The sequence below is a fragment of the Diuraphis noxia genome, unplaced genomic scaffold, assembly GCF_037042655.1.
Source record: "Diuraphis noxia isolate RWA-SAM2 unplaced genomic scaffold, SU_Dnox_SAM2 contig0021, whole genome shotgun sequence".
NCBI classification, from domain to species: domain Eukaryota; kingdom Metazoa; phylum Arthropoda; class Insecta; order Hemiptera; family Aphididae; genus Diuraphis; species Diuraphis noxia.
This window is the reverse complement of record NW_028301731.1, coordinates 35,001-42,500: the sequence shown is the minus strand read 5'-3', so window position 1 is coordinate 42,500 and position 7,500 is coordinate 35,001. Positions and strand designations below refer to the sequence as shown.

General features: G+C 62.4%; 3 non-coding genes across 3 annotated transcripts in view; all 3 read left to right on the top strand.

Moving 5' to 3' along the window:
* Positions 1-1,955: 1,955 nt before the first annotated feature.
* LOC149053923 (small subunit ribosomal RNA) lies at positions 1,956-4,443 on the top strand. The gene has a single exon (XR_016192445.1). It is a non-coding gene; the product is annotated as a small subunit ribosomal RNA (ribosomal RNA).
* A 210-nt stretch (positions 4,444-4,653) lies between these two features.
* LOC149053922 (5.8S ribosomal RNA) lies at positions 4,654-4,811 on the top strand. Its single transcript, XR_016192454.1, has one exon. It is a non-coding gene; the product is annotated as a 5.8S ribosomal RNA (ribosomal RNA).
* Positions 4,812-5,213: 402 nt separating this feature from the next.
* The window catches only part of LOC149053921 (large subunit ribosomal RNA), a 4,199-nt gene continuing 1,912 nt past the window's right edge, over positions 5,214-7,500 (top strand). The window contains exon 1 of the ribosomal RNA XR_016192448.1: positions 5,214-7,500. This exon is cut by the window's right edge and continues 1,912 nt beyond it. This is a non-coding gene — a ribosomal RNA (large subunit ribosomal RNA).

Here is a 7,500-nt window from a genome sequence, read left to right as displayed (position 1 = left end):
TGCGATTTTTAAATATTTTTCGATTGTGCGATTGTGGCGGGGGTATTAGTGTTCGGGTGGGGGGAACCGATACGCGCGCCGATTGCGGTAGTTGACGGGCGCGCGTCCACTGTTGCACGAGCGACGCTACGCCATTACGGGTGGTCGGTTAGACGAAATGTATTATCACTGTCCCAATCCGCGCGCCCGGTGGTCGGTGTCGTAGGCGGTCGGCCGGTACTGCTACTCGGGACCGCATGGCGGCCGGCTAGATTTGCGTCCCGCCATTTTTTTTCGTGCCGTGCCGCCAAGCGGCGTGCGTACGGTGGTCGACGACTTGTAACAACGTCACGGGTGGTCGGTTAGACGAAATGCGCTCGGGTGGCCCGGGTAGACCGCGGTCGGTGGGACGGGAGAAGATTTGTTCATGTCGGGTGGTCGGGTGAAAAAAAATTACGTAGCACTGTTACGCGCGTCCTAACGTCGTTTACGATGAACACGTTTTATTTTCCAGTCGACCGTCCACGGTGGTCCGTCGAGCCGGGGTAGGTCGCATGCGGGCTGCCCGGACGTCGACGTTGCACGGGGTTTCGAAACCGGAGTTTTTGGATCGCGATTTTTTCCAAACCCAATAACTCGTTATCGGTCGGTGTTCGGTGGACGAACCAAAGAGGTGATCTCGTCGGGCGCACCGAATACTATCAGGAATAGTAGGTCCGACGGACGTGATGCGATTTTTAAATATTTTTCGATTGTGCGATTGCGGCGGGGGTATTAGTGTTCGGGTGGGGGGAACCGATACGCGCGCCGATTGCGGTAGTTGACGGGCGCGCGTCCACTGTTGCACGAGCGACGCTACGCCATTACGGGTGGTCGGTTAGACGAAATGTATTATCACTGTCCCAATCCGCGCGCCCGGTGGTCGGTGTCGTAGGTGGTCGGCCGGCTAGATTTGCGTCCCGCCACTTTTTTTCGTGCCGTGCCGCCAAGCGGCGTGCGTACGGTGGTCGACGACTTGTAACAACGTTAGGCGAAATGCGATTGTGGCGGGGGTATTAGTGTTCGGGCGGGGGGATCCGATACGGGCGCGGATTGCGGTAGTCCACGGGCGCGCGTCCACTGTTACACGAACGACGCTACGCCATTAAGGTGGAAAAACCCGGGATTTTGTAAATTTGTGAGCGGTTCGGTCGTCGGCGTTGCAGTCGACGGCCGGCCGCCGATCACGAACACCACAACAGCAAAGCCACGGGCGACGCCGAAGACGGCGCGTACACCTCGCGGCGCCCACCGGTCGCCGCCAACTGACGGTCGTCCACGTACGCGGGACACCGTCGGTTGAGTGGCCGGTCCGGTGAGAGCCGGCGGAAGGTGACACGCGTCCGCGTTTCGGCCGCCGACCCATCTCGCAATCCGAGTGGCGAAACTCAACCGGCGCCGCGCGTCCACCAGCCGGTGTTTGCGCGGCGCGCGCCAATCCACACCGATGACGACTCCCGTTACCGTTCCGCGTGTCACGAACACTCGACGCCAGAACATTCCCGCCGCGGCCGGCCATCGTCGCCGCGCCCGGCGGTCGCCGGGGCGAAGCCACGGGACGGCGGACTTCGCGTCGCGTCCCGGCTTCCCCCTCGATCTCGGCTGGGGGCCGTTACGAATCGGGCGAGAGCCGGTCTCGGTACGCTCGCCGGGGACCCGTGCACACACCGTCACCCGAACCCGGCGGTCGACCGTCACCCGGTCCGTCTCGTCAACGTGTCGCACTCCGTGTGCCGACCACACCACACACACATTTTGTTGTTGTTGAACCGCGGTCGGTCGCGCGGCCGTGACCCACAGCGGTCCCGGCCACGCGATCGCCCTCGGCGTCGGCTCGCCGCCCCCTTCCGCGGGGCGTCGGACCGGCGCTCGGACGCACGCGTCCCAGGCCGCCACGCGCGTGGCGGTCGCGGGGCGCGGTAGCAGTAAACCCGAGATCCCTGGTTGATCCTGCCAGTAGTCATATGCTTGTCTCAAAGATTAAGCCATGCATGTCTCAGTGCAAGCCGCATTAAGGTGAAACCGCGAAAGGCTCATTAAATCAGTTGTGGTTCCTTAGATCGTACCCAAGTTACTTGGATAACTGTGGTAATTCTAGAGCTAATACATGCCGACAGAGTTCCGACCGTCGCGGCGCTCTCGGGCGTCGCGCGCGGGAGGAACGCTTTTATTAGATCAAAACCGGCCCGTCGCGGCGCGCTTCGTGCGCGTCCCGATCGCGGCCCGCGCAAAGACCTGGTGACTCTGAATAACTTCGAGCTGATCGCACGGTCTCCGTACCGGCGACGCATCTTTCAAATGTCTGCCTTATCAACTGTCGACGGTAGGTTCCATGCCTACCGTGGTGGTAACGGGTAACGGGGAATCAGGGTTCGATTCCGGAGAGGGAGCCTGAGAAACGGCTACCACATCCAAGGAAGGCAGCAGGCGCGCAAATTACCCACTCCCGGAACGGGGAGGTAGTGACGAAAAATAACGATACGGGACTCATCCGAGGCCCCGTAATCGGAATGAGAACACTTTAAAACCTTTAAACGAGGATCAATTGGAGGGCAAGTCTGGTGCCAGCAGCCGCGGTAATTCCAGCTCCAATAGCGTATATTAAAGTTGTTGCGGTTAAAAAGCTCGTAGTCGGATCTGTGTCTGGGCGGTGCCGGACCACCCTGGCGGTCCGGCGTGTCGCGGCCGGCCGTGCCGCGGGACCACGTGTCCCGTCGGCGCGGTCGCCGTCGCGCTCGTCAGCCGTCTCGGGGTGTTAGTTACCGGCACGTCGGCCGGACGTATTGTCGGCAGGCGGACACGTGTCTCGTGCTCCCGGCGCGCCGCGCGGCCACGCGTCGCGCGGCCGTCGGGGTTCGACGACGGCGGCCGCCTACTCCAATCTTGCTGCGCGGTGCTCTTCACCGAGTGCCGTCGGCGGGCCGACACGTTTACTTTGAACAAATTAGAGTGCTCAAAGCAGGCTCAAATCTGGCGGGGCGGCTTCACGGCCGTCTCGTCAAAAGGCCCTGAATACTGGTCGCATGGAATAATGGAACAAGACCTCGGTCCCGCGCATCTCCGCCCTTCGCGGGCGCGCGAAACCGCCTTCCGGGGCGTTTCCGTGCGCGGGCCGCCGGGCCGCGGGCGCCAGTCGCCCGCGCGTCCCGCCGGGCCGGTTTTCGGGACCGGAGGTAATGATCAACAGAGACGGGCGGGGGCATTCGTACCGAGACGTTAGAGGTGAAATTCTTGGATCGTCTCGAGACGAACTGACGCGAAAGCATTTGCCAAGTACGTTCTCGTATGATCAAGAACGAAAGTTAGAGGTTCGAAGGCGATCAGATACCGCCCTAGTTCTAACTGTAAACGATGCCAGCTAGCGATCCGCCGGCGTTTCATTAACGACCCGGCGGGCAGCTTCCGGGAAACCGAAGCTTTTCGGTTCCGGGGGAAGTATGATTGCAAAGTTGAAACTTAAAGGAATTGACGGAAGGGCACCACCAGGAGTGGAGCCTGCGGCTTAATTTGACTCAACACGGGAAACCTCACCAGGCCCGGACACCGGAAAGATTGACAGATTGAGAGCTCTTTCTTGATTCGGTGGGTGGTGGTGCATGGCCGTTCTTAGTTGGTGGAGCGATCTGTCTGGTTAATTCCGATAACGAACGAGACTCTGTCCTGCTAACTAGGCGGGTAAACCCGGGTCGGCGTGGGCGCGGCGCCGGCGGTTTCGGCCGTCTGCGTTCGCGTTCCCGTCGGCTCGGCCCGGTATCCCCGAACGCGTTCGCCCGTCGTCCACGGCGGTCGTCGGGCGCGGCCGCGCCATCCGCGTCCCGGCGTGCGGCGGGCGTGCGGGGGTCGGGGGGCAACCTCCGGTCGCCGTGCGTCAGTCGTGCGCTGGGCTCCGCGGTGAAGCGCGCCGCGTTCGCGGCCGTCGCCGGCGGATCACGATACGTTACTAGGGCTACCGCCGGCTCCCAGGAGCTTAAACTCTTCTTAGAGGGACAGGCGGCGGACGAAAATAGCCGCACGAGACTGAGCGATAACAGGTCTGTGATGCCCTTAGATGTTCTGGGCCGCACGCGCGCTACACTGAAGGAATCAGCGTGTGTTAACATTCCTGGGCCGACAGGCTTCCGGGTAACCCGCTGAACCTCCTTCGTGCTTAGGGATCGTGGCTTGCAATTTTTCCACGTGAACGAGGAATTCCCAGTAAGCGCGAGTCATCAGCTCGCGTTGATTACGTCCCTGCCCTTTGTACACACCGCCCGTCGCTACTACCGATTGAACGACCGCAGTGAGGTCTTCGGACTGGACGCGCGTTATTCGGCCCCCTCGGGGGCTGGGTCGTCGCGCGACCGGGAAGATGACCGAACTCGGCCGTTTAGAGGAAGTAAAAGTCGTAACAAGGTTTCCGTAGGTGAACCTGCGGAAGGATCATTAGAGACGGGCCCGCGGCGCCGGCGACTCGCTTGCCGGTCTCGCGCGCGCCTAATCCGACCCCGTGGCCGCGTGCGCTCGCGCGCGACAACCGCGCACGGTTGTCGTCCGCCGACCGCCCGCGCGCCGCGACCCCCGACCGAGAGTCGACCGAAAGATGGTTACCGTCGTCGGAAGACGATTGTGTAAACGAAAAAAAAAAAACAAACACCCGACCCCGAACGGCGGATCACTTGGCTCGTGGATCGATGAAGACCGCAGCTATCTGCGCGTCGTCGTGTAATCCGCAGGTTATACGAACATCGACCAGTCGAACGCACATTGCGGCCTCGGTGACCCGCGGGTCCCGGGCCACGCCTGTCTGAGGGTCGTATACCGGATACTCGGCCAGACCGATGCGCCGGCACGGCAGGCGTCCGGCGGAGCGCGCGCGCCGCGTCCGGTCCTCACGGGGACCGGCGCCCGCGCGCCCGTCGGCCGCACGCCGCGCCCGCGCGAGTTTGGCGGCTCGACCGGGGAAAACGCGGGCTACCGCTCGCGGCTGCCCCCGGTCGTCCGCCCAAGTTGTGACGGCAAACAGTCACGGGTTCTCGCGCCGTCGAACGGCACGTCCCCGTCCGCCCGCCGCGCGAGAGCGCGGCCGGGTCGGCTGAGAGTCGTCCTCGAGACGCCACCTCTCCGGCAACCGAGAAGCGGACGCGGACCGTCGCCGCGCGGACGGAGCGCGGACCCGCGCACCAGTTACCACCACCACACGTACCACACACTTGTTCCGACCTCAGATCAGGCGGGACTACCCGCCGGATTTAAGCATATTAATAAGCGGAGGAAAAGAAAACAACCGTGATTCCCCCAGTAGCGGCGAGCGAACAGGGAAAAGCCCATCGCCGAATCCCGCCGCGCACTTTTGTGTCGCGGCACGTATGGGAGTTGTGGCGTACGGGCCGGCCTCGTTGCCGGGGCGCACGTGACGGTCCAAGTCTCCCTTGAACGGGGCCATGGCCCGCAGATGGTGCCAGGCCAGTAGAGGCCGTCACAGCGTTCCGGGATCGGACCGCGCCTTCGAGTCGGGTTGCTTGAGAGTGCAGCCCGAAGCGGGTGGTAAACTCCATCTAAGGCTAAATACGGCCACGAGACCGATAGTGGACAAGTACCGTGAGGGAAAGTTGAAAAGAACTTTGAAGAGAGAGTTCATAAGAACGTGAAACCGTTCGGGTGTAAACGGACAGAGCCCGCGAGTCCCCGCCGGGCGAATTCACGGTCGGTGGTCTCACCGCCGGCCGGATCTTTCGCTCGGTCAGCGGACGTCGCGACTCGTTGGGCGCCGGCCGAAGGGCCCGGGTGGCGGTTCGTCGCGGCGGTCGCGCCTCGGCGTGACCGTTCGCGCCGAACCCCGGTGCTCCTGGTCGGCTCGCCCGACGGCATGAACCGTCGACGCGGCCCCGTCGCAGGCGGGGTCCCGTCGGTCGGCGACGAGTTTCGGGCTACTTTCCGACCCGTCTTGAAACACGGACCAAGGAGTCTAACGTGTGCGCGAGTCAACGGTGATCTCACGAAAAACCACGTTTGGCGCAATGAAAGTGAACCGTTTACGGTGCGGACGATGGCCTAGCGACCGAACCCACCGGCGTTCAAAGTCGCGCTGGTCCGCAGTCCGGGGGCGTCTCCGCCAGGTCGGCTCCGGCCGTCCGGGGGCGCACCCTTAGCGCACACGTTGGTACCCGAAAGATGGTGAACTATGCCTGGCCAGGATGAAGTCAGGGGAAACCCTGATGGAGGTCCGCAGCGATTCTGACGTGCAAATCGATCGTCTGAGCTGGGTATAGGGGCGAAAGACTAATCGAACCATCTAGTAGCTGGTTCCATCCGAAGTTTCCCTCAGGATAGCTGGCGCCGATGTGTCCCGCCCGTTCGCGGGCGTACGGACGCCGGTGGGACTCCGCGCTGTACGGCGCGGTAACAACCCGCTCGTAACACGGAGGATGTCTCATACGGTAAAGCGAATGATTAGAGGACATTGGGGCCGAAACGACCTCAACCTATTCTCAAACTATAAATGGGTGAGATCGCCGGCTTTACCTGGTACACCGCGTGAACCGCGTGCGAAGCCGGCGACGGAACCCTAGGCGCTTAGTGGGCCATTTTTGGTAAGCAGAACTGGCGCTGCGGGATGAACCGAACGCCGAGTTAAGGCGCCGAAATCGACGCGTATTCAGAGACCATGAAAGGCGTTGGTTGCTGATGACAGCAGGACGGTGGCCATGGAAGTCGGAATCCGCTAAGGAGTGTGTAACAACTCACCTGCCGAAGCAACTAGCTCTGAAAATGGATGGCGCTGGAGCGTCGTGCCTATACTCGGCCGTCGGCGGCACAGTGGGGCCGGTCGTCGCTCGCGGCGGCCGGTCCCGGCAAGCCCCGACGAGTAGGATGGCGCGGCGGTGTGCGTCGAAGGGCAGGTCGCGAGACCGCCTGGAGCCGCCGTCGGTGCAGATCTTGGTGGTAGTAGCAAATACTCGAGAGGGGCCCTCGGGGGCTGCCGTGGAGAAGGGTTTCTTGTGAACAGCCGTTGTCCAAGAGTCAGTCGATCCTAAGCCCGGGGAGAGATCCTCGTACCACGGGCGAAGGCGTTTTCGAATCGCCCATGGGGCGAGAGGGAATCCGGTCCGTATTCCGGAACCCGACGCGGAACCGCTCCCTAGTGTTCGGGGCTCTTTTGTCTCGTCCGGGCGACCGGAATGAACTCGAAGAAGCCGCCGGGGGGTCCGGGAAGAGTTCTCTTTTCTCTGTGAGCGTTGTACGTCCCTGGAATCCTCTAGCCGGGCGATAGGGACGCGAGCGCGAAGAGCACCGCTCGTTGCGGCGGTGTCCGTGACCCCCACGCGGACCTTGAAAATTCGAGAGAGGGCCACGCGGAGTCTTCGCGTCGGTTCGTACCGATATCCGCAGCAGGTCTCCGAGGTGAGCAGCCTCTAGCCGCATAGAATAATGTAGGTAAGGGAAGTCGGCAAAACCGATCCGTAACTTCGGGATAAGGATTGGCTCTGAGGAGCGTGGCGGATC